The following is a 14,363-nucleotide window of genomic DNA, read 5'->3' on the forward strand; positions in this document are numbered from 1 at the left end:
TTTGCCAATGTTCGAAGAATCAGTTTGCCAGAAAAAGGGTTATATATCGATTTAGGAGGGAACAAGACTCCAAAGTTGGGAAAGTTTCACAAACTTTCACTGCGGCAGAAAGGATTTCCACACCGCGTTTGCACAGTACCTTATTGATGAAGAAAAGCTGTAGCCGAGGCAGTTGTTCCTGGCAGTTCCTGCAGATCTCACTGTTCCTGAGCTTCAGTCGTGGGGACAAGAAGGAGGATGTCGGGAGGTTCCTGCACTGCCCAGGAAGAGGCCACAAGCTTGGCTAAGCGTCGGTTTTAAGGTGTGAATGCCTTAAAGTCCACAAACTGGTATCCTTCTCACTGGCTATGCGGTTTTCAACAGCACTCTGATGAAAATTCGACCAGTATGGGGACGGTGTCCAGGTGGCTTACGAGTTGGTTGTTCCCACCAGCTCAAGGGAAGAAGTCGTCCTTGAAGGGCTTCTCTGTCGAGGGAGTTTCAGGCCATTCGGAGCTGCAGCAGGGCTTCACCGGGAAAACCAACGGTCCAGGAGTTGCAGCAGTCGTCTTCCTTTAGCTCGTCTTCGGTTCTTTCGTTCCAGTGGTCGACTCTGCCTTCCAGTCCTGGAGACTCACCTTTTAAACAATTGCCTCCCATTCATCCCAGCCTAGCTGTCACTCACCCAGCAGGGTGGCTGTCCTTGCCGGACAGTCAGCCAGCCAATAATGCCAGAGTGCATTCAGGTCTCCTAGGAGACTAAGCACAGGGCGCTTCGGGCACCTCCCTCACATCCTGTCCAACCCAGATACTCAGGCGCCAGAGGGGGGCTTCAGCACTGAAGCCTGCCAAAGGGCATCGAACAAAGGGACCAAACCTGGTTTGGCACGCAGAGTTAAACACAAGAAGGACCTTTGCTAAAAGAAACCGCAAAAAAAGATGACCAGAGTCTGTTTTTACAGAGGGGTTATGGGCACCATATTGAAAAACATGGCTGACCTGATTTTTAGCTACCGGTGTTCGTGGTCAGGAAATATCATGGTAGTTTGTTCTAAAACCACTGCCAAGAGCCATTTCAAGAGGAAAGGGTAACATTTGACTGTAACATGAGTGTTTAGACACAGGGGATGCTAGGCAACCCCTCCAGCACTCTATAGGAAGATAGTGTGTGCTGGGTCTATGAATTTAAAAGGACTAGCAAAATCAATTTAACTTCACATGCTCTGGGAGACGGTAGTTAGTCCCAGAGAAGGTATTTAAACCTTGGGGAGCCTGAAAGACACCCCTGTGCCCCTGCACTGAAGGTGCGGTGTGACACACAAGAAAAAGATGATGCCTATGGAGTTGTTTAAAACCCCATCTCCAAAGAACACAAAAGCAAAACACACATCAAAATACATGAAAGAGTGGGAAACAAGGTTCACACTCTTTCCATGTAAAAATGAAAATCCTAGAAATTCATCAAAGTTGCTGGCGGTCTCAAAAGGTAAGGGAAATTAGCACATTCTTGAGAATTCTCCCTAACAGCCTCACAGGCCATATGATTGTTCAATTGACCTAATACCAGGAAAGAGTGTACCCAACGGCCGTATTTACTCTCTCACGCAGAAAGAGAACCTTGTCTTGAAGGACTACATCACGAAGTCCCTGCTCACAGGGTTCATTCGTCCTTCTAATTCCCTCATAGCCTCTCCTTTGTTCTTTGTCCCTAGAAAGGAAGGAGACTTGAGGCCATGTGTTGATTATAGGGCTCTGAACGCCGCTACCGTCCGAAATCAATATCCTCTTCCATTGATCTCGGTCCTCTTGGACCAGATGGATACTTCTGTCATCTTCACGAAGCTCGACCTATGAGGAGCCTACACCCTCGTTAGGATCTGAGAAGGGGATGAGTGGAAGACGGCGTTCAAAACACGCTATGGACTCTACGAATACTGTGTCATGCCGTTTGGGCTGTGTAACGCCCCAGGAACCTTTCAGAATTTTATGAATGACACATTTCGGGACATGCTGGATCAATAAGTGGTGGTGTATCTAGATGACATTCTGAAATACTCAACCAACTATCACGAGCACGTGAAACACCTAACGTTGGTACTCCAATGTTTACATGACAATCATTTGTTTGCCAAAGCCGAAAAATGTGTATTTCATGTTCAGGAGGTTGAATTTTTGGGTTATGACTTGACTAGTAAGGGAGTCAAGATGAGTCAAGCCAAGGTCCAGGCCGTCCTTGTCTGGCCCAGTCCTTCCACTGTGAAGGAACCCCAGTCTTTCTGGGTTTCGCCAACTTTTATAGGCGGTTTGTAAAGTCCTTCTCCCAGGTGGTAGCACCAATGATGGCCCTAACTAGTAGCATGCGCCCGTTCTTGTGGTCTGACGAGGCTCAGCAGGCTTTTGAAACACTGAAATCAGCGTTCACCACTGCTCTAATCCTGCAACATCCAAATCCAGCATTACCTTTTCATGTCGAAGCTGATGCTTCTGGAATTGCGGTAGGCGCTATCTTGTCCCAGCAGTGCACCGACACAGGTGTTCTCCATCCTGTAGCCTACTTCTCTAGAAAGCTCACCCCGTATGAACAGATTTACACTGTCACAGAACGTGAACTGCTTGCTATACGCGACGCGTTCAAGGAATGGAGACATCATTTGTTGGGTGCTTCCCATCCAATCCAAGTATATACAGATCACAGAAACCTTCTAGCCATGATGTCAGTTAGGTGTTCTACTACTCGGCTTGCTCGTTAGCATAGGTTTTTTTCCATGCTCGATTTCATGAGTACTTACCGTCCTGGACGTTTACACTCTAAAGCTGATGCATTGTCGCGTCTGCATGGAGTATCCCCCATGGTTAAGTCAGAAGGGAATCTCTTGCTCCCATATCAGGTGGCATGTGCATGTACTCCTCAACCCTCATTACCTACCAGTCTCCAGGGGTGGGTATCTGGTCGTCCTGCAGAGATCCAGGAATTCAACTTGGACATCGTTCATGACCTGCTTTATATCCAGGGTTGCATATACATGCCAGACACCACGTCCCGTCACAAAGCCTTATGTTGGTGCCATGATTCTCTGTTTTCAGCCCACTGAGGCACGAGGAGGACTATGGATTTACTACGGAGATGGTGCTGGTGGCCCTCCATGCATCATGACATAGCGGAATACGTTTCCTCCTGTGCTGTTTGTGCCCAGTGTAAGGTCACCCATTCTAAACCCATGCGTCTACTCTGCCTTTACCCATTCCTTCCCGTCCATGGACGATGATATCCATGGATTTCATTGTGCAATTACCCACGATTCAGGAATATAACACAATCTGGGTGGTTATCGACTTTTTTACGAAGATGGCGCTATTCATTCCATGTAGAGGTCTTCCATCCGCACCAGTTTTGGCCGACCTATTCTCAAGCCATGTATTCCATTTCTTTGGCCTTCCCTCGATTATTGTGTCTGACAGGGGCTCGCAGTTTACTTCTAATTTTTGGAAGGCTCTCACTGCCTCCTTTGGGATTGAGGATCGCTATTCCAGTGCTTATCACCCACAAATTGATGGACAGACAAAGAGACTCAACGCCACCCTGGAACAGTACCTGCGCTGCCTAATCCTTCAACACCAGGAGACATGGTTGTCGGTACTGGGTGCAGCAGAGTTTGCGTATAACAACTCAACGCACCCGTCCACAGGGTCTTCTCCTTTCTTTACCCTTTATGGCCAACAACCTCGAGCCCTGCCTCTAGATCCCGCTTTTTCTCAACAGAACCCTGTGGCCGTTGATTGTGTCAGAGAACTTACTGACGTCCATAGGAACGTCGAGCGGCGTTTGCACCAGGCCCAGGATAATGCTAAGGCTTTTGCCGATCGACATCGCCTACTGGCGCCAGACTACCAGGCATGCATGCAGATGTGGTTGTCAGCCAAGAACCTCCGGATACCTGGCCGTAGGGCTCTGCTGCCTCGTTATTTGGGTCTCTATGAGATTACTGAGGTTATCAACCCATTGGGAGTGAAATTGCCGTTCCTGTTGGCATGGCAGGTTCACCCTGTCTTTCATGTTTCGCTCTTGAAGCCGTTTGTTCCAGCCACTCGTATCTCGGCCCCTTCACCCTCACCTCCTGTCCTGGGTTCGGATGAACATGAGGTTGCGGGCCATTCTTGATTCTAGGGTCAGTCGGCCGCTCGGTATTTCTTGGTGGATTGGAAAGGGTATGGTCCTGAAGACCGGACTTGGGAACCTGAGTCTCATATCCACGCTCCTCGTCTGCTTTCAAGTTTCCTTGCCTCTCGGGGGGCGGGTGCGTTTTTGGGTGAGGAAACTGTCAGGAATAGAATGCTTATCAAGCGCTCTGGGTCTCATAGCTTGTCTTACCATAATAAGTCTATCCGCCCCCGGACTCAAGGAGCTGCCAGGCAAGGGGCACGTTCCGCATACACGCCATTGATAACACGCTGCCGGCTGCCCTGGAGACGCTTTGCTCCATTCAGGAATCATTGCCAAGGTAACAGAAGGAAACTACCACTCGGTTCACGTGACACACAGTCACGTGCTTCCAAGTAAATAAGCACCGCCTCCACTTCAGCTCGGTGCTTCTGATTGAAGTTGCTTCGCGCTTCGCATCGCTTTGTATCTGTCTTCTTGGATTTATTGTTTTTTTAATCTCTGAATTTTGTATCACAGACTCTGCCTGCCTCGCCCCCTTTGTCCCTCATAGCCCGCTCTGTTGCCAGGACTCTTCGGCTTGTGTCACTGACTCTGCTTGCCTCGCCTCCCTTGTCCCGCTTTGCCCGCTCTGTTGCCAGGACTTTTTGACTTGTGTCACGGACTCTGCTTGTCTTGCCTCCCTTGTCCCGCTTTGCCCGCTTGGTTGCCAGGACTCTTCGGCTTGTGTCACAGACTCCGTTTGCCTCGCCCCTCTTGTCCCGTACAGCCTACTCTGTTGCCAGGACCCTTGTTTGCATTACGGATTCCAACGACCTGCCTTTTGGTACAGCTCTGCTCACTTTACTAACTGCAAATTCAATCTGTGCTACGAACTTCATCTGCTGCATTTCACCGTTCTACACCTCTCGTTCAGCTCTGGGGATTTCAGCCTGCTTCACAAATTGCCTCTTCCATACACCAACAACCTTACAGAGGATTCCTCCACAACAGCACTCGGACTAGAGACGCTATGCAGTAATAGTGCTGTAGGCGTCTGACTGCCATCAGGAATAGGCAACAGCTGTGTTTGAACTTTAGACTTCTTGGACTCTCTTCCACTATTTATTTATTTATTTATTTATTCACATTTGTTAAGCGTGCAGCAGCCCAGAGGCATCATGGCACTGGTTACAGACAGTTTACTTAGTTACAGAAGTGATGAACAATTGCAATCATATATACAAGCATGTAATGAAGCATACATAGAGTCAGATGAAGAGGAGGGTCTTGAGTTATTTTGCGGAAGGTGAGTAGAGAGTTTTCTGTTCTGATGTCTGTGTGTAGGGTGTTCCAGAGCTTAGTGGCTATGTATGGGAAACCTATTCCCCCGCTTTGGACCTGTTGATGTGGGGAGTGTGTAAGAGATTAGTGTAGTGTGTCCTGATAGGTCTGGAGTGAGCGGGTTTGGATAAGGTTTGTGCAAGATATGTCGGTGCTGAGAAGGAGAGGCATTTGTGAGGGTGAGGATTTTGAAACTGATGCGTTCTTTAACAGGGAGCCAGTGGGCAGCCTGTCTAGCCTGGGAAATGTGTTCCCTTTTGGGAAGGCTTAATGCTGCTCTGAGGGCATTATTTTGTGTGATTTGAAGTCTATTCAGATTATTTTTGGAGGTACCTGCTAAGAGTGCGTTGCAGTAGTCCAGTTTGGCACCAATAGTAGCTCTGGCTATTGCGAGACAGTTGGGCTTGGATAAGTATGGTTTTACTGCATTTATGAGTTTAGTAGTGTGTGCTGAGGCGGAGGTAATAGCGCTAACCTGTCTGGACATGGATAGCGTGGAATCTAAGTAGACGCCTAGGGTCTTTACCGAGGTGGAAACAGGAATGATGGTGTTGTCAATGGTAAAGTTGGAGTACAGATGATCTAGTTTGGCTGGTGTGGTTCTTAGGCCTAGAATGATGATTTTGGTCTTTTCTCCATTGAGACAGAGGCCATTGGCTGCCATCCAAGCCTGGATGGTGGTGTATATTGAGTGAAGTGCTTGAGCATCTCTAATGTAGGAGCCCGTGAGAGGTAAGAGTACTTGAGTATCATCAGCGTAGTTGGTATACGCGATACTCAGGGCGTCAAGCATGTCAAAAGAGGCTTCATGAACAAGTTGTATAGAGTGGGTGCAATGCACGAGCCCTGTGGGACTCCACAGTAGAAGGGGGCGTACCCACGCTTCTTTGAGGCTGGCAGGGATGATTCTGGTTCTGAATGAGGCATTAATGAACACTGTTATAAGTGGGACAAGGAAGTCTGCGCAGACCTTGATAAGTTTGGGAGGACAGATGTCTCCTTTACACATAGAGGGTTTTACATTTTGAGGATGTTGGTGTCTTCCAAATCAGAGATATCTTTAAAGGTGAAAAGTGGTTTGGAATTAGTTGAAGGGGAGAGAGGTCAGATTGTATGGGCCCAGGCGTGTGGGCTAGGGCTTTGTGATGACCCTTAATTTTGTTCTGGAAGAGCTCTATTTTATTTAGCATGGCGGCTTGAATAGTAGAGCACCAGGCTTCGTCTTTGGTAATCTCGTCTGGTGTGTTGGAGGGAGAGATGAGTTCATTGAAGATGGCAAAGATTTCTTTAGATTGCGATTTGGTATTAGTGATACAGACTTTGAAGGAATTAGCTTTAGCGTTGGTGATGGCATCTTTGTATTGTCGGGAGATTCGGTTAAAATAGGTTTTAGTATCCTCGCTTGGGTGTGCTAGCCAGTTGTTTTTAGATTCCATTTTACGGGAGCGTAGGGACTAGATTTCTTTTACTGTTTTTGCATTCGAGTGGAGCTATGGCTTTAATGGCTCTAGATAGAGCATCTATATAAATTTCAGCTACGGCGGTAGGGTCGTTATAGAAAGGGGGGGCTAGTGCTGGGATGCTAAGGTGTGAGAAAAGGCTGTCCTCTTTGAGTTTTTCAAAGCGGCTCACTAGTGTTGTGGGGGCTGGGTGAGGATTTTGGTGTTTGAGGGGGTGGGTAGGGTGACCTTGATGCAATTGTGATCAGTCCAGGGTAGTGCTAAATTGGTGATGACAGAGGTGTGGCAGTTATGGTCAGCGACCCAATCGAGGGTGCGGCCTTTGGTGTGTGTGGGTCCAGAGTCTTTTTGTGTAAATCCTAGTTTGCTAAGTTCCTTGGTGAGGGAGGTGGCGGCTTTGTCTTTAGGGTCGTTAAAACCGAGGTTTCGGTCAACGAGAAGTAGGGTCTTAGTGGAGCCTTTGATGTTACTCTACAAGGGTAAGGAAACTGACATTTCTGATTACACTTTGGTATCACTTGTTTTGCTCTGCACTCATAGTGGGGGTTCTTGTTGTTTCAGGGTTGTCCTCTCATGCTGTACCATCGGGGCACTATTCATCCTACTTGTTAGGCAGAATCCTATGCAGTTCCCTTAGGGAGCACTACAGAAGATTACGACTACAGGTATATGCAATAAATCCCCTTTGGTATCAGTCTGTACCAAACAGATTTAGTTGGTAGCTGTGGCTGAACAGTCAGACTTATCTCAAGAGGGAGATGAACAGTATTCAGGGTTAACGCATTAGGACTGCAATACTTATGGGATAACGAAACACTGACCAAAGCTTTGTATCAAAAAGAATATATATATTTATTTTACACACTCTTAGCTCAACACACAAATCACTATTACTAAAGCAAATTAAAACAGTCAAGAAAAGTATACACAACTCCCTATTTAAATTGTAGACAAGTTTGAGCAAGAGTGAAAACTGAGCAAAACGGCACAGTGTAAACCAAGCAGAAATGGCACTCTAACAATTTCTTCGGAGGGAGGAAAGATCAAGTTATACAGGGTTGGACTCCTAAACACACCAGCAACACTTCTCAATTAGATTATGAACAAGTTAGGCAAGGCAGTACTTTAGCATCAGCAGTACTTAGGTGAAAACCGAGCAAAATGGCACTTCAACAATATTTAAAAGGGAAGGAAAGGTGGTTATAAAAGTTTAGGTGCACCAACACATTTCTTGATGAGAAGCAATCAAGAGAAGGCAGTTTTAACAGAATTGGCCAGAGTCAACAGGCCTGTGCTAGAGTCAGTGACACGAGGAACAGTGCCCAGGTTCAAACGGTTCTAGTAGCTGCAATCAAGTCTTTGTTTAACGGCTGAAAAGGAGGGTGCAGAAGGTAAAAAGATAATATTAGACGATAGGGACGGCCAGCCTAGAAGGTAAGTAAAGGATTTAAAACACCTTTAGCAGTACCCAACAAAACGGGAGGCCTGACGGAACAATGTACCTTAAAAGTGGAAGAGGCTCCAGAGGTGGCGGTATTTACTGGCAGTTCTTGCAGTTCGGAAGATCCAGCAGAGGAAGAGAGGCTCTCGTGGTGGAGGAAGGATCGAGTTACTGCACTGTTTGTTTGTTTGTTTATTTGATATAGCTCGCAAAACCCAGAGGTAACAGGGCGCAACAGAGAACAGAAGAGTAAGTATACATAAAGACTTGGTTACAGGGTAGGAAGCAGTTGAATGGTGAGCAGAGCATTACATTTCTTACAGGGTCTGTTAAGTAGGCATATATACAAATATACATACAGTATTATACATTTCAGCAGTTCAGTTTATGTACATATATACATGAGGTTGGCTAAGGGTGCAGGGGCACTGTTCAGTCATGGGGATCGTTGGAGCGTAACCAGGTGAGGGTGTTGGGAGTTGGCTTCATCCCTGGGAGCACTGCCCAGAGATGAAGCCAGCCGCAGGGAAGCCACAACGGAATAAAAGGTACACTCCTTTAAATCGCGGTTGTGGTGGACGGGTGCCTGGTTATCCGGTCTCCTAGTGCTTGGCACTGTCAATTCAACCAAGGCAGGTCCTGGAAGGCAATTGGCGAACTGGTTGGTCCCACCAGCTCAAGGGAAGAAGGCTCTTGCACGGAAAATCTTCTCTTGTCGTTGGAGAAAAGTGGTGAGAATCTGCAGCAGGGCTTCATCGGTGGTTCAGTCGTTGCAGTTGTCTTTGGCTTCTCGCCTCTTCGGATTTCTCAGGTCCTGTGGCGACGTCTATCTTACAGTCCGCAGGTCCCTGCTTTTATGCAGAAAAACCCCCATTCATACAGGCTAGCTGTCACTCACACAGTGGGGTGGCTATCCTGGCGGGATTACCCCCCAGCCTATCAGGGCAGAGTGCGACTTGGGAGCTCCCACACATCCTGTCTACCCCAGACTCAATGGCGCCTAAAGGAGGGCTTCTGTCCGGAAGCCTGACAAAAGGACGAACAAAGGGCCCCGACCTCGGTTAGGATTACAGAGAGCGACACGAGAAAGAAACATGATTAAAGATCTGGCCAAAAAAAAACACCGGAGTAAAGTTAATATAAAAATAACCCGGCGGTACGTTAGAGGCTGTCAGTAAAAGTGGTAGCCTCGAACAATGGGAAAATCCCATAGGAAAATATTTGCGGTCGAATATTTATGGTAGTAACCACTGCCACCAGCCAGAAACTTAGGAGAGAGGGACTGGACAGTTCCCTCTCGAAAATTAACACCAGGGAAAAACTATTAACCCTTCCCAGTACCTCCATAGTAAGATGGTTTGTACTGGTTTTGTTCATAACTATTGACTAGCAAAGTCAATGGTAACTTTGCATGCCCTGGGAGACAGTAGTCAGCCCCAGGGTATGGAGTCTATGTTTGGGGATCACTATGACACCCCTGTGTTAATGCACTGAGGGTGCTGTGTAACACACATGTAAAAAGATGATACCTAGGGAGTGAGAGAAACTCCATAGCCCATGAGTACAAAAACAGACTGAAACATACATCAAAACACAGCCAAGAGTTTGAAAAAGTGTCTCACTCTTAGCAGGAATCAAAAATCAAACCCCTGAAATCCAGCAAAGCTGCTGGGGGACTCTATAGGTAAGGTAAATTCGCCTTATAAGAGAATTCTCCCTAACACTACCCACGCTATCCAGTTTTCCTTCAGGAGATCAATACTTCCTCTATTAAGAGGTGGGTTAGTTAGCCACAGCCCTTGGTGCTAGTCTACTGAGGAAGAGTGAACTAATTATTGTTTACTTTTCCCATACAGGTGTTTTGTGGGTGTGTCTGTCCTACCTTCCGACTTTTTGACCCCTCTGTCTGTTGTTTCCTTAACAGCAGAGGGTTACAACAGTAGGAAGAATTCGTCGACTACTGTCTCCACATCTTGAAACTGAGCTTGCTTCCCCGGAACACCTCTGGATAAGAGGTGAGCCTAACACAGGCTGGCTCGGACCTCTCAAGGCATCAATAGTTCACGTAGGTCTCCCTCAGTCAGGTTCGGACCTCGCAATCACAGTGCTTGCAGGGGTTCCCTTCCCCAAGCTTCATTCACATTCTTTAGGGGTTCCCGTCCTCTAACTTATTTCATGTTTCCGGTCTCCCGAAGTCAGGCTCGGACCTTTCACTGATGTTGAAGACTTTCGAATGTGCAAGGCTGTTACCATAGACCTCTGCATGACCACTTTGACATTCAGTTCAGCTCTCCCTTAATGTTATTTGCCCCAATGTCTCTTGGTGTTGGTAGTTTCATACCACAATCAGAAAAGTTCAAAGAAATCTTCCTCTTAAAGCACTCCCATTTTTACTTCCCCTTTCATCTAGGCTAATCTTGACCATTGAACATTTCAAAGTTTGTTCACTTCACCGCTATATAACAAGACATCAAACATTTTGTGAAGACTTTCAAGTGGGCTATTTCCTTTCGTCGGACCACTCTGCTACTCTGTATCACCGGCTTCACAGTTATCAGTAACTTAAAAGTTCATTACTGGTTTGCTTTCTTTCGCGTCTCATCAGCATGCATGCAACCTTCACATTGTGAGATACACTTTTGCGGCTCCAATCTTTCCTTGACACAAACCGGCCTTTCGTGTCTTTCGCTAACTCACTGCTTGTGTGCATTCCTTTCTTGTTTTTGCGGCTTTGATTCACGAATCAAGATTGATACCACAGGCTTGGGCTCGCCTCCCCAACTCTGTCGTTCACCCGAGAGAGTCGCTGGCATCCTTGAAACACAATGCAGGCTTCTTCTTGTCTGGGATTTGGCTTTCTACGCGTTTCCTTCATGGTTTCCCGGAGGCAACAACCTCCTGCAAGGAACTTCAGGGTTTCCCTACCCTTTTCTCTGGTACCTCAATCGGTTGTCTTGCTCCAGTGGGTTTGTCTTCGCCCGTAGGATCTGCTCCTTCTCATGCTTCACCCTCTTCAGAGTGTGCCTCTATGTTCTGATCACTGGCCTCGTTGCACTCAGCGCTCCCAGTGGTCCCTGAAGAATGTTTCATAGTGGGACCAGAGGGTTTGTCAGTTCCAACAACTACACCAGGGTCCGGCATCCCTACCACAGTGTTACGACCGAAGCCTATATTCTGCATCCTGTCACAGAAGGAGAAAAAAGATAAATTGTGGAGAAGTAGAAGGTAGAACAACCCATCGCAGAACTCTTTGACATTGCTCAAAGAAATACCAGATCAATATAGCAAAGAAGAAAAATTATTTGCCTCATTACTGTTTCCAGGAGTGCAGACCGCCACAAATGCTAAATGGCTACAAATTGTGCGGTCGGAAGTGATCCAGCTGGCCAATGACACTGAACAGGGCCTCAATGCAATCAAAATGGAAATGCCCGCAATCCGGCTGATGACGTTGCAGAATCATTATGTGCTGAACCTCCTTACGGCCATGGTAGGAGTGGGTTACAAAAAGATTGGTGATTCATGTTGCACCTAGGCACCTCCTAACGACACAGAAAATGGGTCCCTTACCAACATGATAGGGACCCTGCACATCCTCGGCACTCACATGCAAAAAGAAGCAGGCATTAAAGAGACTGACTGGATTGAGGGCCTTTTTGGACAGGGGCTATAGTGAAGATGCTGGTTCCTGTGATCGTTTTCATGTTGGTGATCTTCTGCACTTGCCAGCTGAGGCTTCGATGCTGCACAAAAGCAGTGACTAGCAGCGCCATGATGATGGGGTATCAATTGGGCTACAGGGGACGCCTCGTGGTACAAAACATAGCGCAGTAGAACTTATGATCCCGACAAGCAATGCATGGTTTCCATAGAGCAACGCATTCATCCCTCAGGCACCACCACAGTTCCCCCGCCAGACCCCAAGAATTATATAGAACACTGGGTAGATTTAGCAGGGGATGGAGGCTGTATATATATATATATATATATATATATATATATATATATATATATATATATATATAACATATACTCCTGAGCAATATGCCCAGGCGGGGTAAAGTTGAGCCTGGGTACCAAAGGAAGGGTCTCCACCATAATTAGAAGCTGAAAGATTGGAAGAAAAAAGAATGATAAAGGATGACAAGCAGCTGACACAGGATTTCGTTAATGTAGTATTAACGAAAGGGGGGAATCTTGGGAAGGAGGGCCAGCTGTCCCAATCTCCCAAGCGCTTTCAGATGCGGCAGAGGCCTAGAAGTGTTCAGTAAGGGTGCGGGGAGGTTACAGGGGTAGGTGGTGTTGTAAGGAAGACATGGTATCAACAGTAAGACAGACACAAGTGACCACAGTTCAAGGGTGTCTATTGAACTTCAACAATGGTGTGATAAACGCCTATCTAACCCTAAATCTACAAATTTAAAGATGGGAGCACACTACGACCATCAAATAATAATAAAGCAGTCCTAGTGCAGTCTTGTCACATTAAAAAGGCCTATACTAAAAAACCTATTGCCAATCTTTACAGCTAAATACAAATAGTGTGGGGTAGTGTTCATGAAAAAGAAGTGTTCACAAAATGATATGTCAGGATGTTGGCCTCCCTTCCCCACATTTTCAGCATGGGACAAGGCGGTTCACTCGAGCAAAGCACACACTCTGGCTTTTTCGGCATGAGGATACAGTTCCATTACCAGCATCAGGGCCCTCTGTACCCAAGTCTCTTTACTTCAAAGTCTCTTGATTCAGAGGGCCTGATGTGCCAAAACAAAACACAAAGTTCCTTTCCTCTTATACATACTCAATTCTTGTGATTCACCCTGGATCCCCCTCGGCCGGGCTCAGATCCCCTTTTCACAATGTTCAGAGAATATTCTTTCTCGGATGACTCACGGTTCACCCCGGAACCCTCTCAGCCGGCCTCAGATCCTTCCTCTTGCACAATTAGTCTCTCTCAGCTGGGCTCGGACCAATTTCAGTTTGCATTAAACTATCGAAGACCTTTGAATGTGCACAGGGTTTAGCTTGACCTGTTGCAGGACCACTTCAATCTCCAATTTCCCTTTTCACAGTTGCCAACCAATTGGATATCCAACAGAGACCTTCGGATGAGCACTCACGTGGTGCCGGACCACTCTGTCTACGGTATCTTTCTTGGCTTCCAAAAGTTCAGTCACTCCTTTGGTTTTCAATTATATTTCTGTCGCTCATTACATACTTTTCACATACTGTTCTCTTTAGATTTCTTCATACAATGTTGCTGCTTGCAACCTTGGTTCTAACACAGGCTGGTCTGGTATCAGTCTCTCCAACTCAATGGCTTTGCTGTCTTTTCTGGTGTTCCTTTGTTGTAGGAGCCAAGGACAGTACCATGACGGCAACCGTTCCTCCCTGCCTTGGTTATCAACGCAGGAGAGCCCTGGGCCCCTCCAACACACAATGCAGGTTTCTTTAGCTTTACTCCCCGGCCTTAGGTTTCTTATTTTCCAAGGTGCACGAAAGAAACGGTCTGAAAAGGTCAAGGGCACTTCCCTCCTTGCAACCCTCTCTGGTGTCGCCGTCTTTCTCCTTGTATTAAAATGCCATCTTGGAACTGCGGCTTCCTTGTGTGCTTTGGCTTGCTCAGAGTGTGCTTTTGTGCTCCGCCTTTAATCTGTGTGGGGAAGTGTGATGGAAGTCATGTGTGCGAAATGATCAGTAATTGCCTGACCTTTGCTGACCATTGTATTAGGACATGTCAGGTATGTGGCTCTGGTGTTGATCCATTTTCGCTCACGGTGAGCTATCCATTAGAAAGTGTTTGTATCAGGCAAGGGGGGTGGGGTGTTTAGTTCCTAAGTATTCTTCCTGGTAGGATGGGGAAAAGTGTTACAGGGAAGGGCATACCGCATCTCACTATCCGGTGTCCCACTCTCACTCCCGGAATACTCACCCATCGAGGTGATCCTCCTGCACTGGTCCCCCCCGCAGGATCTTGATCCAAAAGCGATGGCCGTGTCCT

Source organism: Ambystoma mexicanum, unplaced genomic scaffold (assembly GCF_040938575.1).
Source record: "Ambystoma mexicanum isolate Mex_15411 unplaced genomic scaffold, UKY_AmexF1_1 Mex_scaf60, whole genome shotgun sequence".
Classification (NCBI taxonomy): Eukaryota; Metazoa; Chordata; class Amphibia; order Caudata; family Ambystomatidae; genus Ambystoma; species Ambystoma mexicanum.